This window comes from Lepus europaeus, chromosome 2 (assembly GCF_033115175.1).
Source record: "Lepus europaeus isolate LE1 chromosome 2, mLepTim1.pri, whole genome shotgun sequence".
Lineage (NCBI taxonomy): Eukaryota > Metazoa > Chordata > Mammalia > Lagomorpha > Leporidae > Lepus > Lepus europaeus.
The window spans coordinates 128,791,695-128,812,105 of record NC_084828.1 but is presented as its reverse complement, the minus strand read 5'-3'; the positions used below and the strand labels follow the sequence as shown (position 1 = coordinate 128,812,105).

At 37.9% G+C, this 20,411-nt stretch overlaps 1 protein-coding gene across 13 annotated transcripts in view; it reads left to right on the top strand.

Moving 5' to 3' along the window:
• The first annotated feature begins 200 nt into the window (after nt 1-200).
• MBNL1 (muscleblind like splicing regulator 1) overlaps nt 201-20,411 on the top strand; it is a 184,641-nt gene continuing 164,430 nt past the window's right edge. For 5 of the 13 annotated variants that reach the window (XM_062212956.1, XM_062212939.1, XM_062212964.1 and 2 more), the window contains exon 1: nt 201-414. The gene's annotated coding sequence lies outside the window, so the exon portion shown is untranslated. Of the gene's footprint in view, nt 415-1,034; nt 1,101-20,411 lie in introns of those variants that run through there. The other 8 variants (XM_062212885.1, XM_062212861.1, XM_062212983.1 and 5 more) reach the window with 5 other exon arrangements.

Here is a 20,411-nt window from a genome sequence, read left to right as displayed (position 1 = left end):
GGGCGGGCGGCGGCCACGGGCCCCCGCAGAGCGTGTCCGGGCGGGGGGCGACGGCGCGGGCCGCGGCAGAGCGTGAGGGCGCGGGCGCGAAGGGCAGGCGCGCCCGTCGGCCGCCGCGTGCGTCCCGGAGCTCGACGAGTCCGCCCCGGGCTTCCTGGTGGGGCTGGGCGCGCGGGGGAGGGGCCGCGCAGCAGCAGCAGCGGCGGCGGAAACCAGAGCTGGGCGATAAGAGGCTGCACAGCGACATGCAACAGTCTTTTCACTGCGGCTGAATGAGTTGTGGCGCTCACCATGCTGCCGTGACGAGGAACTGACAAGTTCCATTTTCCACCGCGGGCCTCTGGGAACCATGACTCCCACAATGCCTTGGGCACTCGGTCGACAGTCGGGCTGCCTCTGAAAAACATGTGAGAGGTGAGTTTCCATTTTCGCCCTCTGCCCGCGCTGCGCCCCCGCGCCTCATTGTTCCCACGCTGCCGAGGCTGCCCACGGCCGGCCGGGCAGGCAGAGGAGGCGCTCGCGGCGCCGCGTGTCCCGGCTGCCCCCCTCCTCCCTCGCCCAGCGCCTCGCGCCGGGGGCCCGGAGGGGCTCGGGGTGGCGCGGCGGGCGCGGCGGGGCTGTGTCAGGGCGGCCCCGGGAGGACCCGAGCGAGGAGGCGGAGGAGGGGTGGGGAGCGGAGAAACAGGTGCGGGAAAGAGTACTTACAACTTGGCGGCCTTCGCGGGGCGAGGGGCGCGCGGGTCCTCCCCGCAGCGCCCGCAGCCCTCGGCCCCGGGGCTGACACCCAGGGGCCGCCTTTCCTCGGGGCCAAATATGTGCACGCAAAGGTTAATTCTCTGCCTGCTACCCATAAATTACGCATGACATGTTTAGCTGGGCTGCCTTATATGGAGAGCGCTGTATTTCAGTCCCGTTTGCCTTTTGCCAAGTTTGCAGGGCGGAAGACGCCCTGCATGAGAAAGGGAGAGAGAGAGAGAGAGAGAGAGAGAGAGAGAGAGAGAGAGAGAGAGAGAGAGAGAGAGAGAGAGGGCTCCTGCTTCTCTCCCTCCTCCCTCCCCCCACATCGTTTTGTAGTGCGTCACTCAAAAACTGTAAGAAAAGTAAGTACAGAGCCTCTCGGGTGGAGCCGCAGTTGGTTGGTTGAATGGCTTTCAGGGAACGGTTGAAAAGAATGAAAACTAGTTAGTTCTTGGGTTCTGGTTTTTAGACAAAAGCAGGATAAATATGAAGCGCCCCCCCCTCCTCCCCGCGCAGTTTTTTTTTTTTTTTTTAAACAGAGCCTGAATCTGTTATTGGTAGTAATGTGTCATGTGAGAATACTTTGATTCCAGAGCCTGTAACACGAGCAGGTATATGGTGGGGCTGCGCCTTCCCCCTCGCGCAGTGCTTTGCAACTACAAGGGCGTCGCTCCCCGCGTCCTACTGGTCCTAAGCCGCGAGGGAGTGTGCGGCCGCCGGAGTTCTGCTGTGGATCCACCTCCCCCCCCCATCCTTAGCCCCCCCCCCCCCCAGCCCCGTGCCTCCCCAGGGTCCAAGTTAAGAGGCTGCCCCAAAGGTTACTGCCACTGTCTTCACTGTGTGTGCCCACCAAGGCGGGCACGGGCGGTAGCCAGTGGAAGGTGGACTCTGCCACACTCTGAGGCATTTCTTAAGCAAATTAATACGGCAAGGGAGAAGTCCTAATTGAGGCCTTGGGCTTTGCAAGCCCCCAGCAACGTGCTTTGAAATACTACACCAGTGGACGCAGTGTTCCTCCCCCCTGGGTTCCAACGCAGTGTCTGTTTATACAAAGAGGGTATTTAGTACATGACTATTCTTTACCAGTCTAAGTGACCCACTCCACCTTATCTCTTGCTATGGGTTCCTAAGAGCCTGGGGGTTTCCCCTTGTCCTGCTGTGGAGATAGAATACAATCACCCAGGTGGGTTGAAATGAAAGTTCAATGATTGTAAAATTCATCCTAACAATGTTCAGTTTGCTACTTCGACTGTCTAGACACAGAGCTGGAGACACTGAACAAGTTACTTTGTAGTCCTAGAAAAGCATATTGCTGTCACTTGTATCTGTTTTGTTTTGAATGTGGTGACAACTGTGCCTACAGTTCAGAACAGTTCTTTAGGAAATCTACAGTGTTCAATTTTCATCTGTTTTGTTTGCAAGGGGGTTACTTTATTATTGTTGTTGTTATTTCTATGTTGTTAGGCCTTCTCTCAAAATGTAGTCATGATTTCTAGTTTTATTTGTTTAATGGGGGGTTTCTTTACAGAAGACTACAAAAGTTGCCCTTTGTGTTTTAGGGAACAGGTTGGGTCAGCGCTAGACCTGTTCATCCGACTGTAATTATAGTGTCACTTAGGACATAATAATCAGGTTGTATTATTACGGAGAGACTCAGAAAAACCTCACATGTGCCTAGTTTAATTTTTTTCGCATATAACTATGATCAAATTTGTGTGTAGACACAAAGTGTCTGCAGTCATGCCAGAAGAGAAACCGAAGTGTTACATGGTTTGAGATATTATTGCTTGTGTTTGTGTTTCCACATTTGAGGCAAATTTAGACTCCAAGTTGAATTCATTAAATTTTGATGCCAACATTCTGTTCTTCCTCTGGGCACAGAATTCCTATGGAATGAAACACCAGATTCTGTTCCAGAAGGAGAAGAGACTATCCCAAGGTTTCTCGTAGCGGGGGAGGGGGAGGAACGATGGGAAGGGAGGAGTAAAATTATATTTCTCCTGGAGGGAAGGGTATGTTAATTTATGATATAAAATTTCCCATCTTAATGATACACACAAAAAATCGCCCTTGAGTTTGTCACTGTCACCATACATTAGGCTGGTAGTTGACATGTCTATTTATGGAAACTGCATAGGCTTGCTGCACCTTCTGGCTTTCTCCTTGTTGATAGAAGATGCGCAGATTAGAAAACATCTCAGGTCTTGAGAAGTTGAAGAGTAAGGTGATTTGAGTTTTTTTATGCTAAAAAACCGTTAAGATGGGCAGCAAATACGAGGGCCGAGAATGGAGAAAGGGAGAGAAATATGCTCATTAAATGATTGCCTCAATAGCAAATCCTCAGACAGCGTACCGGTCGGTCATAGAGGATGCTACATAGGGCAATTTGAAAATACCTGGGCTTTTAGTTCAAAAGCTCTCTATTTTTGGAAATCTGGAAAGTGTTAACCAGTGCAGTAGCCACTAGCTGCATGTGGCTATTGAACACTTGAAATGTGGCTTGTCCGGATTGAGATGTGCTTTAAGTATGAAATATGCACTGGATTTTGAAGTCTTTGCACAAAGGAAAGAATGAAAAATTTCTGACTAATATTTTAAAAACCAATTGCATGGTATAATAATATTTTGAATATATTGATTTCAACAAGGCATCTTGTTAATTTCACCAGTATTTACTTTTTCTTTACTATGGCTACTAGAAAACAAAACAAATGTGGCTTACATTTTTTTGTATTTATATTGGACAGTACTGCTCTAGAATAAAGCAGGAAAATAGTATTCTGGTAGAAAGCAAAGTTTGTTGATCAAAACACAGTAAAATTTTGTTTTATTTTTAAGAGGTAAAGAAGCTTATTATTCAGAGAAATACCTAGTTTTTCTTATCCATTATATCCAAAATTTGAGAAAACACATCAACATCTATTTTTATTTATTCAAAGCTACTATTTAGGTTAGAAATTTAGTGGTGAGGTAGTAATAACAGAGAAAAGGCTTATAATTAGGGGGGTGAGTCTTAACACCTCTCAAAGGCCAGAATAGAGTATGATTGCTACTTATGAACATTTCAGAGACACCATAGTTATCATTGTCCTGAAGTTACCAACCATAAGCAAGTAACTAAAATTTATTTTAAAATAGTGTTTTCAGTAAATAGCAGTTATCTTCAAATGCTTAATATATGTTTTCCTTTGCTATGACTTTCCTTCCTTAGAAGATAAACACACAAGTAAATCCAAACTCCTGACCAACAAATGTTAATGAGAGATTAATAAATTTATGAGAATGAAAGACTTTCAGCAGCAAGGAGTGCAGCGTTGTTTTGAATGTTAGGAATGGTAAAAATATATTTCTGTGGTAATGTTACGGGCTTTGAAGATTTTCTATTATGTGGAGCCATTGTCTTTACAATTTGAACACATTCTTGAGAAAGCATCTGACTGGTAAACAAAGCACAATGGCACAGGTCCTAGAAGCATTCCTTTCAGATATTTTCAGAACTGAAATACATTTTGCCATGCACAGTGTTAAGCTGAGAAAATGTGGTCCTTTTCTAACCATATAAAGTGTGCTTATTAGTTTCTTGAAGGGTGTCAAAGATACAAGGTAAAGGTAGTAGATTCTTAGGAATGGGGCAGATTTTATAAAGAGCCTCAAGAAGACCTGACTGCTGGCTTGGTGCCATCTTGAATCTGTCTTCTGCTCCATGAGGCATGGCTCCCATTGGTGTCATCACGTGTGAGGAGAGTGAGGGGAAGAATGATCCCCATTAACTTTGTATGTCATTTCTGATGAGTCATGGTGCATATTCGCTAATGGTTGGAGAATTATTGATTGCAAAGCAGATGTTTCAAGAAGACCTATGGAACATGATATTACATGTTTCTGGATGTGTTTCATGTTTTTAAATTTGAGAAAGGGAAATTGGTTTTTCTGTAATATTTTTCATAAAATAAAATGTACATTTATGTAAGTACAGCAACTATTTCTTTGAAAAAAACCCTTGCAAACACATGATTACAATTGACTACATATTATTAGTTTAATGGGTCTACAACATCTTCAAGGTTATTGTGTTTTTAGAGAGGCGTCTTGTCACATGTGTTGTGACATCCATAAAAATGAAGACTCTTTGAAAGAGAGATATTAAAGTATTAGGCATTATGTATTTGGTACTCCCCCCATGGTTTTTGAAATCTTACTCTAGCTTTCTTTTATCCTTTATTAGAACATTTCAGGATATATTAATCTCACAATGAAATGTAGCCATATTGGAAACAAAATTATTTTTCCATCAAGATCAATTATTTCTGAAAGGTAAAAATGTTTTTTGAAATAGTGTCATGCTTCAAGTACTGTGCCTGCTCCCAGAGAAAAGCTATTCATTTTGATGTTATTTTGAGAAACACAGAGAATATCTTTTATATAACCAATGAAGTGAATAATACGAGAGATCTTTGAAAAATTCATGGAAATTTCATGGTATAAAGAAACTGCACATGAATTTCAAGTTTTAAAAAAATTTTTTGCACCCCACTAAGCTTAACTTTTAAGGTCCTTTTTCATAAAATTTTTGAAGTACCTTCATATATGATTAAAGTGCACAAAATACATGTTCCTATGAGTTATGAAGAGACATAATTTGTATGTGAGTCCATGTGTGGAAATCTACATTTTTCTAAGATAAGGTCAATTTATTTGAATTGTCTGGGTATTAAATGACATCATATTATTAGAAAAGAATCTGGTGAATATGAAATCCAAAGCTCAGAGCTGATGTTTATACAGATGGCAATTCCATTCTAGCCCCTCTCTACCTAAATTTGTAAAATGAAGAAATTATTTGCTCTAAAGAAGTTTTTCAAAAATGTATGTTTGACACTGGGTTTTCTCTTTGTTTACATTTTTCGAAATTGGAAGCTATGAATTAAAAATGTACTTGTTTTAAAAAGCTTCCAAGATTACAAGATTTGGGGACAAATTCAGTCATATAAAATTGATTCATAGGTGAATACATACCACGACAAAACTTTCACAGTATGTCTACTGCAGTTGACCAGGACATACCTTGTTATGAAAGAAATTTCAGTCTGGTAGGGGAAATGAGTTTTGAAAATAACTGTAAAGTAGAAAGTGATATTTCACAAGCAATGATTAGGTAACACGGTATAGAAGTTCAGATAAGGGAAAGGCAAGTCTTAATGTAGCTCTGACTCACATACATGTGATAAAGGGAGCAGTTCTAAAATGGAGATATGAGATAGATTCTTTATTTATAAGCTATACTAAAGCATTATTCTGATAACTTTTGTCATTAGTTTTATTGTTGAGTACCCAAAATGTCAACTTTTGCAGCCACTAAATAGTTCACTGTATCAAAATGGTGAACAAGAAGTGTAGATTTGCCCAAGAGAAAGCTAAGTTGAAAGTAAACTGACAATTACAACTACGTTACAATTCCAACTTTAATATATACTAAAAATATGTCTGTAAGGTTCAGAAATGGAATACTAAAACAAAAAAGTATGTGGAATACTAAAACAAAAAATGATTTCATTTTGGAAAATAATGAATAATATGAAATGAACAACAAAAAGGTAGAATAGCAAGGAGATTTTAATCTGAACCAGCCGGATTAAATAATTAATTATAGCTCTCAATAAAAGGAAAGTGAACAAAAAAAGGGAAAGTTTTGACAAAAGTAGATGTATCACAAATAAAAATACAATTTTTTGAGTTTTTAGCAAAATCATAGTATTTTAAGAACCTAGTCTGTGGAAGGTACAATAACATTGTAATTCTTTATTTAAAATTTCTGCAGGTTGACATCAATCTACAATGATTGTGACTGAATAAATTCTTCCTGGAAATTTAGAAAGTGTGACAACAATACTATAAGCAGTGGGAATGTGAGAAATATAAATAGTGAGAAGTCTTTACCATTGAATAGTCAATATACAACATAAGCTTGTACTGTGTAAAATAGCAGTGATGCCAAAATAAGGCTGTAAGCAGTTCGAACTCATATATAGAATATTATCTGAGATTTCTCAACTTAGCACTAGAACTTAGAGACCATTCACAAGATTTGCATCCAAAAAATTTGGATCGTATATTCAATCTATTTTAAAATCTGCCTTGCTTATGATAGTAAAAATAGCGGCGTTTTATTTGTTTCAGTCTTTCCTGATTATGAGAAAATTAGTATCTTTCCAGTGACATTTTAACACTCTCTGTGGATGGGTAACTTTCCGAAGGAGAAAATGCAGGAGAGTAGTTAAGCCAGGTAGTAGAAGATACAGAAGAGCATAGGGCTTGTGCAAAGGGAAAAGCTCTGAGCCTTTGGCTGGACTTGCAGCTCAGTATCACCGACCCAAGGCTCATTCACTGAGATTTCCACTTACTGAATTTCAGTTTCAGAAAGCCAAGCTATGGAGAGAGATAATACCATATCTAAATTTGTTTTTAAAGTCCTTTGTGAATTGCAGTGTAGGTAAAACAACAAACACTCCTCATTGGGGGAATAACATGTTTTGAAAACTGGGATTCTTTTGTAAAAGAGGGAATATTAGTGTTATGATTATTATCTTATCTTGTGTTTCTGTTTCTTAAACAACTTTTGGGCAAGAAAACCTTTATTCTTTCCATAATTTTGTTTATAACATGTAAATATTAAAACAATAGAAGTTGCTTCTTGCTATGCAATTCTTTCTAAATATCTCATTTAATCTTTTCTATGGCTGTGAAGTGGACCTTACGTCGTTTATAAAAATGATGTAGTGTGACTAGAACTATTTGGCTCATTTATAGAGCGGGGGCTTTCTCTCTTTTTTTACTTTGTTTTTTTTTTTTTTTTTTTTTTACAGATTTATATATTTATTTGAAAGGCAGAGTTACAGAGAGGCAGAGGCAGAGAGAGAGAGAGAGAGAGAGAGAGAGAGATCGAGGTCTTCTATCCGATGGTTCACTCCCCAGATGGGCTCAATGGCCAGAGCTGTGCTGATCTGAAGCCAGGAGCCAGGAGCTTCTTCCAGGTCTCCCACACGGGTGCAGGGGCCCAAGGACTTGAGCCATTTTCTACTGCTATCCCAGGCCACAGCAGAGAGCTGAATTGGAAGTGGAGCAGCCAGGACGCAAACCAGTGCCCATATGGGATGCTGGCATTGCAGGCAATGGCTTTCCCCGCTGTGCCACAGCGCTGGCCCCTCAATTTTTTTTTCTTCTGACATCCACATTTTAACGTATCCTCTAATGATATGTAAAGAATAGTGATAACAGTAATAGCTGTAACAGTAGCTATTATTTTGGAGCACTTTCTGTGTGCTAGGCCAAGATTCATTAATTAAATCATGTATTCCTCAAAGCAGCCATCTAAGGTTGGTACCACTAATATCTTGGCTTTCAGAGATGGAGAAACTGAGGCATAGATAATTCAAATTAGTTGTGCAAGGTAATTAACTAGGGGTTGGACCAATTTTAGAAACTAGGCTCTAAAAGTGTAAGAAAAGGTTTTAAAAACGTTTGCATTGGGTGCTGATAGGAGAGTTAAACCATAAGCATTTGGGATACTTCTAGAAGAGTCACACCTTCCAGGGCATTTGAGGAGACCACAGAAGAATAGGTAAAAAGTAAAATGGCAGAGAGAAAAGGCATGTTTGGGAATCAAGTGGGAGAAGGACAGCACTGCTGTAGTTTGGAGGTCACTGAGGAGCAGGTGCGGAGTTTTCTGCATAATGGAGTGATCAGAAGACAGAGAAGCAACCTGTCAGGTGTCACCTGAGTGACATTGTGGAGAGGAAGGATAAGACCCATAGAGGAGGCAATAAGTTGGAGTGTGTGGTGCAGAATCTAGGTGAGGACCTGGGAAGGAGAGGAAGGAACTGTGTGCTGGGAGATGTGACCAGCTCAGGGTCTGTGGGACGTGACAGTGGACTGCCTGTGGATCTTAAAGGTGATGGGGGATTTTAACAGTGATTTTAAAAATACAGAAAGACTGAAAAACTTTTTCACGAATCAAAGATTTCTTTTTAAAAACGCTGAAGTTTGCTTGTCATATTGCTCCTTATATGTTTTGTTAAAGGATTCTATTTATAATATCAGTAATAGAAAATCACTTGAAACTATGTTTTATCAGGGATTATAACTTGACTACTAAAAGATACATGTTAAGTTCTTTAAACATTTCATTTCTGTATTAAATCTTTTAAAGCACAGGATCTGATAAACTATAAGAAGGTCACCAAATTCTTTATCCTAAATTGGTAATTCTTAAATAAACTTAGTTTCATCTTTAAGGGTATGTTGTTATTTGCTGGGGAATGTCTCAGTGTCGACCAGGCAGTTCTGGCCCTTATGGAAGTCCCCACAGACTGCCTGTGTAACCTATCCTCAGTGATAAACAAGGTGGCAGATAGATACATGAGAAAACGGGTTTGCAATGTGCTCAATGTGCCTGGCATTTATGCTTCTCAGACCTTGCTATTTTAGGGAAGGTATCAGTATAACTGTGTATTCTTTTTCCTGGAAATATAAATCCTTATTAATAAGTTCTTTTTATAAACAGAGTGACATATGGGAATAAATAAGCAGTTGCATTTGGTTAATGGTTATCTGGAGTTAGGAGGACAGTTATGTTTCAAGGAGAATAGAATGCTTTATTAGATGCATTTTCACTTAAGGCCCATGCCTGCTTTATAGAAAGAAATGGCTTAACATAATTTAAGCAGAAAATGTCAGAGCTATGGTAGATTATGTTTTTTTAAATCTATCTCCCTATAAAACCAAGACAGTTTCAAAAAAAAGATTCTGTTTGTAATAAATACTTACCACTATTTTCAGTGTGTATATCCATGAAAGTAACACAAATTGCACTGTTTATATATTTTTAAATATTGTATGTTTACTTAAAGCTAGAAAATAATGTTCACTATTTTATTTCACTTTTTCCATGTGTGGATTAGTATTACATGAAAGTTACACTTAGTACTTGTTTTTCTTAACTGTTTTTGCTTTGTGCTATAAGATTATGGAAATCTGTAACATATTTAAGATAATGCTTAGAAAATGATCATTTTAAGTAACTAAGCAGTATTAAAATTAGAAATTCTTCTTTGCCTTTTTTATTACATCATTGGACTAATTTTTTTTTATAAAAAAAGATTTATGTATTTATTTATTTGAAAAGCAGAGTGATAGAGAGACAACCTTCCAGAGAGAATCTTCCACCTACTAGTTCACTCCCAAATGATTGCAACTGCTAGGGCTAGGCCAGGATGAAACCAGGAGTCCAGACATCCACCTGTATCTCTCAAGTAGATGGCAGGGTCACAAGTATTTGGGGCCATCTGTTGCTTTCCCAGGTGCGTTAGCAGGGAGCTGGATCAGAATTGGAACAGCCATGACTAGAGGTTTCTCAAGCAATGGCTTAAACTGCTGTGCCACATGGCTGGCTCCTTTGGGCTAATTTTAACTAGACAAATTACTCTAAGTTATTTTGAGTCATTATTTGAGTTTCACCTTTGTAAGATTCAAGGAAAGCTGCATTATCAACTTAGTAGCATTCAGATTAGGCTTTTGGTCTTAAAAAGTTCATCCAAAAGATGCTAAAAGATTTCGTGAACATAGTGTAAGTGACCAGCAGGGAATAAAAGAAAGTTTTTGACCCAGATGTAGACTGTCTCTGAGATATCATGTACTGTTTCCAAAAAAAATTAATTTGAACAGTACAAAACGATCATTGAGGCTATTAAAAAATATATACCTTAAGTAGAATTCTGCCTAATGCTTTCAGGGAGTAGCACATTTGCTGAAAACTACCTGAGAAATGACTGTACAGTTTAGGGGCTCATGTTGTGCAGCAGATTAAACCATGGCTGGCTGTGCCTATATCACATACAGGCAATGATTGAAGTCTTGGCTGCTCCACTTCTGATCTAGCTCCCTGTTAATGCACCTGAATGCAGCAGAAGATGGTATATGTACTTGGGCCCCCATGCCCACATGGGAGACCCAGAAGAAGCTCCTGGCTCCATTCTGGCTCAACCATTTGGGGAGGGAACCAGCCGATGGAAGATCTCCCTCTCTCTGTAACTCTGCCTGTCAAATAAATGAAGTAAATCTTTAAAACAACAACAACAAAAAACCACAAAAATACAGTTTTGAAGACAGAGTTTACAAGTTAAACACTGTTATTAAGAGCAATTAATTTAGGAAGAAGAATATTATGCCTCTTAGTAATGTATTAGAGTTTACTAAATGCTGAGGTCTTTTCCCTTAAAAAGTTTCTTTGCCATGTTAATGATAAGGCCACAGAGAAGCAGTTCATCTTTTGTGTTCTCTTAAATAATCAATTAACAAACATTTTGAGCACGTATGAGAATTGGGGGCACAAGAGGAAGATCTAAGGTGGAATTATTTAGTTTCTATCTTTTCTGTGACATATTGAGTTGGGGAGAAAGACCTGAAAAGTTTACAATACACGGCACTAGACTGGGAGTGTCAGAGGAGGAAACAGGAAGAAGGAAGTCTGCAGCAGTGAATGGTTAGAGCATGCTGTGTAAAGGAGGTGGTGCCTGATACAGGCCTGAAGATTAAGCACTCTTTTCAGAATATGGAAGGAAGTAATAGGAAAAAGATGGAAACAATGAAGCTACTAGCACCATATTTGAGTGTCTTTTGGGTGTGAGACATTTCCAGCTTCCATTCTTTTTGGGAAAAGGCTGGTTGAAGGAAAACATCAAGGTAATGGTAATAAACAATAGTAAATTGGCCTTGCAGGCAGGAATCACCATTCTCTTGATATTGAGGACACTGGGATGCAGAGATGGGAACTTACCTGTGTGCATTTACACAGCTGGTGAGCAGCTGAACTGAAATCTAGCCCCATCTTGTCTGTCTTCAAAACCAGCATTCTTTCCCTTTATGATTCTACTGGGAATGAATATGGCATGTTTATGCTATAGTAATTTAAAACATCACCCATGCAATAACTGACATCTAAGTCAAGAAGGTATAAATTTTATTTAAAAGGTGGTCAAATAAATTTGCATGTTTTTCATTGATGTTGAATTACAAATGGCATATGGTTTGACAAATGCTTGTAGTCCTTATTTTTTGGATTTGTAAAAACAAAAACAAAACACTTGGCTTCTTGTCTTTAACAGATACGGCAAAGGCTTGCAGTATTTCAGTGTGTTACAACATTGTGTCTGACCCGAGGGAGATCCACTTGGGATCACCTCAGAGGATTCTTTGAGAAGATTGCTAACAGTGTAGTTTCTCACCAGTGATTTGATGCCATAAGTTTTTTTTTTTTTTTTAAACCAAGAAATAATGACAGGGATTACTCCAAAAACATATTCTAAATTTGTAGATCATCAGTTTATTTTATGTTTTCATATTTTATCATTTTCATGCATTGGTCTGTGTTCTCTGTGATTCTCCCTGTGACATAGATTATGAATACAAAATAAATTGAAGATTTGTATTGTTGGAGACATGCCACTTTGCTAACAAATTCTTCTCTTTGTAGATCTGTTTGGAACATATTCCAAATAAAATTATATATTGTTTAGAGAAGGAAAATGGGAGAGTCCTGCTTCTCTTTGAGTTTCAGAGGAAAGCACTCTTACTTAACAAATATTTATTGAGTGTATTGCCTGTATGCAGCCTCTCATGTGATGTTCTTTGGAAGATAAATAGGTAGGTAGTAGGTGCCTGTTTTCAAGGTAGTTTCCAGTATAGTGATACAAGTATTCACAAATAATGTGCAGGCAAAACAAAGTGGGCACAGAAGAGCCAAGAATAGGCAGTTTGTGGGCAGAATGTGGAATTTGCCTAAGACCATTCAGTAGACACATTAACTCCTTAGATACTTGTTCTATATTGGGGAAAAAACAAAATAAAATCATGGTTTATTAAAATGATTTGACTCAATATTTAGCCCACTTATTTTTCTTTGTAAGCATGATCCAACTATAATACCACCCTGCAGTAAACAGGAGAAATACACTTGTCTCTGATGTTGGCATTTTGGAGAAATGTTGGAGCATACAGTTCAGCTGAATCTTTTTCATGTTAACTCCCTGATTAGGAGCAGAGTAAAAACCCTCAGTATTGACAGTAAGATTTCAGAGTCTATAACTTTTATGTTAACAGAAGGAAAAAAAATCCATAAGAGAGGTGAGCTGTATTTAACTTTAATGACAAAGGGTTTTCAATATGCTGTTTTCCCTTTAGCTTCTTTTTGTGCAGGAAGTAAAGCTGTATTTTGTAGGCCAGCTTCTAGATTTTCAAATTATGAAACTGCAATTGTGTATATTCTGTAAGACCCCATTCAGCTGTAAAGTGTTCCCTGTTTCCAAGATTTAATTTGCACTTTTTAATCATAAATATTTGCTTAAAGTTCATGGTGTAACAAGTTACACTATAAAATTTTGATTGGAATTTTCAGAAGAAATCATGGATAAAGTTTCTGATTTTTTAAATTTGTAAGTTAGAGAAAAGTGCTCTTTCATAAGTGAGATACTGAAAGCTGCACAAAAAGAAGAGAGCTGACGTGTAGTGATGGTAGTAATTATCAAAATAGCAAATTCTTTGTAGGCATTTACTCTTTAGCACCATGACCATATGTAGTCTTCTACAGCTGTGTGGGAATAGCTCACAGGTGAGAATATGCAATCTTGGGAGGATGAAGATTAGATAATTTGCTTTAGGATCTTACAAAACGGTACAGTGAGAGGTGAGCTTTCAGCCCAGGGGTTTTGCTGCTGTTTCTGTCCTTTTGGTACCACACTACACAGATATTCACAGCAATGTAGATTTGAGGCTTACTCCAAGTTAATTCTGGGAAGACTTAATGAAGGAGGTGAAATATGAAAGAGATTTTTTGAAACATTGTGGTCATAAAGCAGCAGAGATAATGGAAGGACTTTAAAGTTTCACTGGCTTTGAATGGAGGGATGTATCAAATGGCCTGATCTGCCTGAGTGATTTGTCCAGTATTACTCTTGCTCACACCTAATACCCTCTGCCTTAGTACTTGCCAAGATCAGCAAAATCTACTTTTAGACTCAAAATCATTACCACCTGTGAAGTTTCTATGTCACTTCTGAGTGACATAGCACTGCCAATTGCTGTATTGGGTGGATTGTTAAGTGGCACATTTTAAGAAGTATTTTGAGCCCACAAAGAGTGTTGTAAATGCTTATACCACATTCAGCTACATTATTGAGGGTACTAGGGTAATTCAATTCATTTCATCACTAAAAGCTGTTAATCTGTTGCCAATATTAAAATAAGCAAGCATGTCATTGAAAATTGAATAGCACTACATTCACTTGGAAATCTGATTAATGTTTCTCACTTCCCCCCAAATCCCTAGCAGAGTTACTAGAGCATGTCAGTGTGTGTGCATGTGTGCATATTTTGTGTTATGTCATTATGTTCATGTGTTTTCCATAAATAATTATGAAGTAGTCATAAGTTATCACTAAAAACAAAATAATAAGTATGTTTAACTAGGGGATCCATTCTCTAACTAATGAATTAATTTATAAATTTACTCTGACGTATATTTAAAGCCATTTTGTGATCCTCTGCATTGATTATTTTAAGCATCTACCATTATTGCAAAGTGTCTACCAATGTTAGATTTATTATGCTTGAGTGAAGTATTTTATTTTCCTGTAATGAAAAATGTAATTTTATGGTCAGAATTAGTTCTTTACAATTAAGCAAGAAAAATAGCATCATAAGATGATGCAGAAGGAGAAAACTCAATTTGGAGTGGCAGGAAACCATTGTGAGTTTAAAAGGTCAAGCTGGTGCAGAAGGCTCGGTTTTGCCCCTCAGTATCAAGCAGAATGCTGTGACAGACAGGGCTGATACAGCTGAAAATATCTGCAGCCTTGGAAGCCTTACAAGTTTCAATAGGTCATTTTGGCAGCATAGTAGGAGCACTGATTCACAGGAAAGGTCAAACTGGACAGCCCGGCAAGAAGATAGGTTGCTAAACCTAGTGGTAGATTTTGGAGCAATTGTCAACTGCAGTAATGGTATAATGGTATTCTAGTTTGATGTGGCCACCTTTCATTGAAACATTTATAGAAGAAGGAACTTTATATAATGCGTAAGTTCTACATTCTTTTTTTCCCTTTTGAAACTTTTTAAGTGTTTTACCTCCAGCCTTATCTGGTAGCTGGACAAATGTTACTTTTATTTATCTATGATATATTCTCCATCAAAACAGGATGTAAGTTAGTTTATAGCGGTAAAGTGCACATCAAATGGAACTGTAAAAAAATTACATAACAAATCAATTAGAAGTAAAAGATGAAATAAGTATTTGAGATGAATTGAACACTAAGTTTATCTCTTCAGCTTACTGGCAACAGAAGCAAAAGCTTCAGGAGGTAGAAAACCCTAAGTTTCTTTAATAAGATTTCTTCATATCCTGAATATTGTCTTATTCTAATGCTGTTCAGGGTGTTAGGTTAAATATTCCAACTCTGCCCTTGAGTTAAATCTTGGAATGGATGAATGCCAATTACTTAAGAAATGAAGGTTGAGTTCTTTATCCAGGCCTTCAAAACCTTTACTGATTAGATTCTAGCCCGAGTTCCGGCTTCATCTTCTGCCAGTTCCATCGCACTTGTGTGCTCATATTCAGCACCACATCCCTACTTTTGCCTTCTAGTCTGTATTGCTGTTCCTTTTTGTCGACTTCTAACAAACTAAAACTTATCCTTCCAGACCTATCTTAGATACTGTATTGGCCTTGAAACCATCTGGCCTCTCTTCCTTGGACTCACCACACTTGATTATCTCTTGTTCTCACTTTCTTACACAATTATTTGTGTGTTGTTTTTATGTCCTTCATTAATCAGCAAATTCCTCAAAGCCTGAATCCATGTAGTTCCCCTGCACCTAGCCTACATGGAGAGGATGATCAATAAACAGTTAATGTAATCAATATGTGCATTATCTGTGTTTTGTTTGTTGTTAATGAATATGGTTATTCATTTATCAGCATTGTTATATTGATTATATTTGGATTTCTTTAATTAAAACATTTCTTTTTATAACAGGGAACAAAGAGAATTTAAAATCACAATTAAGGGATGATACCTGCCAATTTTTGTCATGAGATATTTTGGGGCAGTGGAACTAGGATTGTAGTTTTTTAATTTTTATTGTATTGACTTTGGCTTTTCATTTTGTAAAGTATTGCGATATTTCCCTTTTCTCTCTGCCAAAAGGTAGCTAATATAATAGAGAATACGTTTGGTATATATAAAAGCAGAAATCATTTATGGCATTTAAAAATCCTTAGATCTTTTTCTCTGGTATACTTTTCTGTAACTACAGCTGTCAAGAAATCGGTCTGATTCTATGACTTCAAAGTATTTCACAGAGTTACTCCATCTCTTTTACTGCTCTTCAAACACTATTTTAGTAGTTGATACAGGTCAGCTTTAGTGAAGGCATGCCCACTTCGCATGTATCAGTTTTATACTTATCAAGCAGCATTCCATGTTACCTATCTGCAAGTTTTATGCTGACATGTTTTAAACTCCAGTGAAAACTCTGAAGAAAATGTAGGATCCTGTTTTTTGGGGAGTAGAAAGACAAGAGCAAAATCATGCTCAAAGTCCTCTTCCTCAATGGTTAATCTTTTTGTCAGTTACTGAGTATTTAGCATTGTGTAATCCATTGAAAACTGCTTAACAATCTTAATTGAGAAGAAACTGTTAGTGTAGAATTTTCAAATCTCCAAGCATACATTGTTAATATCTATTGTCTACTCCATAAACAAAGATAATAGCATCCTCCCCTCAGCTTTCTAGTCTTATTGCCTCAGGATCAATGAATACTCCAAGCTTTCTCCTCTGCTTTGCAACATCTCACTCATAACAAACCACATACCATGCAGTGGTGGTCTCTCCAATATTCCCCACTCTATTCACTATTCTTTATTTTTGGCTTCTGTTGTATTGCCATTGTTGCTTTCATGGAGTTTGATATTAAATTTCTAGCATGTGTTGAGAATGGCAAATGTTTTGGAAGCAGAAGACTGGATTTGGGTCCTCATTCTTCCATTTAGTTAGCTTAGAGAACTTTGGTAACCCAATCACTTATCCATGCAGGCCTCAATTTACGGGTATTTGTTCCCAAGTAAGGAAGATATAAGCATAGGAGTTATAAGACACAAATGACATATATATAATAAATGTATAAAATCGTATTTGCTGTTGTTAAATAAGGGTAGAATGTGTGAGTTGTGGGGAAAAAGAAATTTATGTACTTGGCTTGTCCAGTGGAAACCTTTTTTTTTTTTAAAATAAAAGAACCAAATTGTTCTTTATTTCACATTTTATCTATAATACTAACAACGTATGTGGTCATATTTTAATGATCGAATAGTTGCATTAATTTTTACTCATTTTTGGTGAAAAATTATACTATTTAAACTATTCTTATAAATAAGAAATGCTGGCCGGCGCTGTGGCTTAACAGGCTAATCCTCCGCCTTGCAGCGCCGGCACACCGGGTTCTAGTCCTGGTTGGGGCGCCGGATTCTATCCCGGTTGCCCCTCTTCCAGGCCAGCTCTCTGCTATGGCCCGGGAAGGCAGTGGAGGATGGCCCAGGTCCTTGGGCCCTGCACCCGCATGGGAGACCAGGAGAAGCACCTGGCTCCTGGCTTTGGATCAGCGAGATGCGCTGGCCACAGCGGCCATTGGAGGGTGATCCAGCGGCAAAAAGGAAGACCTTTCTTTCTCTCTCTCTCTCACTATCCACTCTGCCTGTCAAAATAAATAAATAAATAAATACATCTTTATATAATTAAAAAAAATAAATAAGAAATGCCTAAATATCACAATGTCTAAAGCATTTCTTCTATATGTGAATGTGATTGTATGTAATAGTTCATTTCACATTTACATGATAGGGAAATATGGGAAGTTTTGAGATTGCTACATGGTCACTCTTTTAATTTTTCTATTGTATTTCTTTAGGTATACTGTGGGAGTAGATTTTATGTGCTAATTTGGAGTGAGCTGAACAGGACTAAACCAGAAATGGTTTGAGACATGATGAATAGTAGTATATAGTAAATAGTATCTTAGAGTGATGTGGAAGGCATGCATGATTGAAAAGAATATTAATAATGAATAACAACAGAGCTTTGCATAATGTTTTGCAAGCAGGCTAGTTTTCTGAATAGTTGGTAGAATATAATTGAAGAGCATGTCACCAAATCTTCAAATAAGCCATCATTTCAGGGAAGATATTCTGGGTTTTGAGGGAATTATTGGGTAGAAACACAGTAAACAATCTCTAGTGACAGTAATATTTTACCTTCAGTTGATTATGATTGCCCAAATTTAATGGGATTACTAATAAACTGGAGAGTTTGGTAAAAATGTAGATTATTGTTCTCTCTCCCTCAGTAGGTCTAAGATAAGTCTAAGGAACATTCATTTTTCAGTCATCTGTGGATGACTGATCCAAGTAGTCTTAAGAATCTTTCTGGAACTTCAGTATCCCAGAACAGTAGGTCTTGCTGCTGTAAAACTTCTGGCAGTTCCTTGAGTTTATAAACCAGCTGTCGTGGGAAGGTGGTCATTGCTTTTAAAATATGGTGCTAATAGAAGCACCCAGAGCTTTAATCACTGTCTCATTAAAGGGGTGTAGTCTGTGCTTCATGTTTCCTCATGTGTTACATCTTTTCCAGAATGCTCAGGGTCTTATGTGTATGCAATTAAAATAATTAGGAAAAGAATATTTTTTCTATTTCACAAAGGAACCAAGTCTCAAACTGCCATGTTAGTTTTTCTGTTACATGCGTTATTTTGGAAGTATGAAATCCTAAGAATAAAATCTTTGATCTCATCTCCTGAGAAACGTGACATTATTTGTACTCCGACAACCTGGTAAAGTCTCAGGGTCAAAATGAAAAATCAGAGAATTTGAAAAACCCAGATTCTGCCAACCAATCATTTAAAGTCTTCTTAAAAACTCGCTTTCAGGTACTTTTTTGTTCTATGAACTGTCATTTAATAACTGAGAAGGAGGTTACTTAAGGGAGCCAAAGTGAGAGGAGAATGGCTTTATTTTCCAATAGAACATATGTGCAAAGGCAAAATCATACAAGAGTATGTAGTACCAATCTTGGTTATTTTAGCAGGAAGAGTACTGGTGCTCTAGGAAGATTTCCCATTCCACACTCAGAAATGACTATAAATGGAGTCCTGGCCTCAGGGAAAATTACCACATGGAAAAATATGTTGGGACCTACATGAGTTTTCCAGGGTTCCATTGTGCCTTAGCTTGTTTGATAATGCCTTACATTATTTATAGCAGTTGTCAGAACCATTTCCTTTAGTTAATTAGTATCTAAAAAGGAGTATAAAAAGAGGATTTTTTCCTGTCATTTGTAGAAATAATGTGCAAAAAAAGCATTCCCTTAATCATATGACATTGTACTATCAGAGAATTTCCAAATATAACATGCCCTGCGTACACTTTTAACTACACACTTTGTTTTTGTTATTAAGAAAATAATAATAAGCTTTGTTGAGTGTCCATTTTGTCAACTGAAACATATATTCTCAACTCCTGTTTTTTGGAAAATAATTACAAAATACAAGCATTGTAATTGTTTCAGCAATGCAGTGCTTTATTTTGAAATAGAAGTCATTGAAAAACTGATTTTACAAATGTTTCCATTGATCAGCTACCATAAAAAGACTACCAGTTGAAAATTATTTTGCAAAAAATAAAAAGTCTTTACATTCTGTTTATAGGAAAAGAGACATCATACTTTTAATGTGTTCCAGCAAGAGAAATTTATAGTGTAGATTTAAGGAGAGTATCTTTTTAAGTCATATCATAGATTTAACAGATACAAAAAACATTCTATTCATTGTTGCTGAAAGTAAATTTTGGTAATTGTTTTCCTGAAAGAAGTTGTGTTTCAAAGAAATTATGTGAATATACTTATGTTCTGAGGATTTATGTTATTAAAAACCTGCAAATGTAAACAAATTTATATGTGTAATTGAAGCATTGCTTGGAATTGAAAAATTGACATTAAGTTTAGTGACTATTAGTTAAAAAAACTGAGCAGATACTCAGTTAAAAAGTAAATTTTTGTTTGGCGGGTGCTGCGGCTCAATAGGCTAATCCTCCGCCTGCGACGCCGGCACACAGGGTTCTAGTCCCAGTCCGGATGCCGGATTCTGTCCCGGTTGCCCCTCTTCCAGTCCAGCTCTCTGCTGTGGCCAGGGAGTGCAGTGGAGGATGGCCCAAGTGCTTGGGCCCTGCACCCCATGGGAGACCAGGAGAAGCACCTGGCTCCTGGCTTCGGATCGGTGCCGCGGCAGCCATTGGAGGGTGAACCAAAGGTAAAGGAAGACCTTTCTCTCTGTCTCTCTGTCTCTCTCTCTCACTGTCCACTCTGCCTGTCAAAAATAAATAAATAAGAAAAATAAAAAAAAATTTTAAAAAGTAAAATTTTGTTAAAAATGCATTTGTTAAAAAGTAAATATGTTGTTCTGTTTTTATTAATATAGAAAGATCATTAATACATTTTATGATTCTACTTTGTTATTGAATATTAATCTAATTTGTTCAGTGTCTTAGATCTAATTAAGTATGCAAGATATTTGTGGAA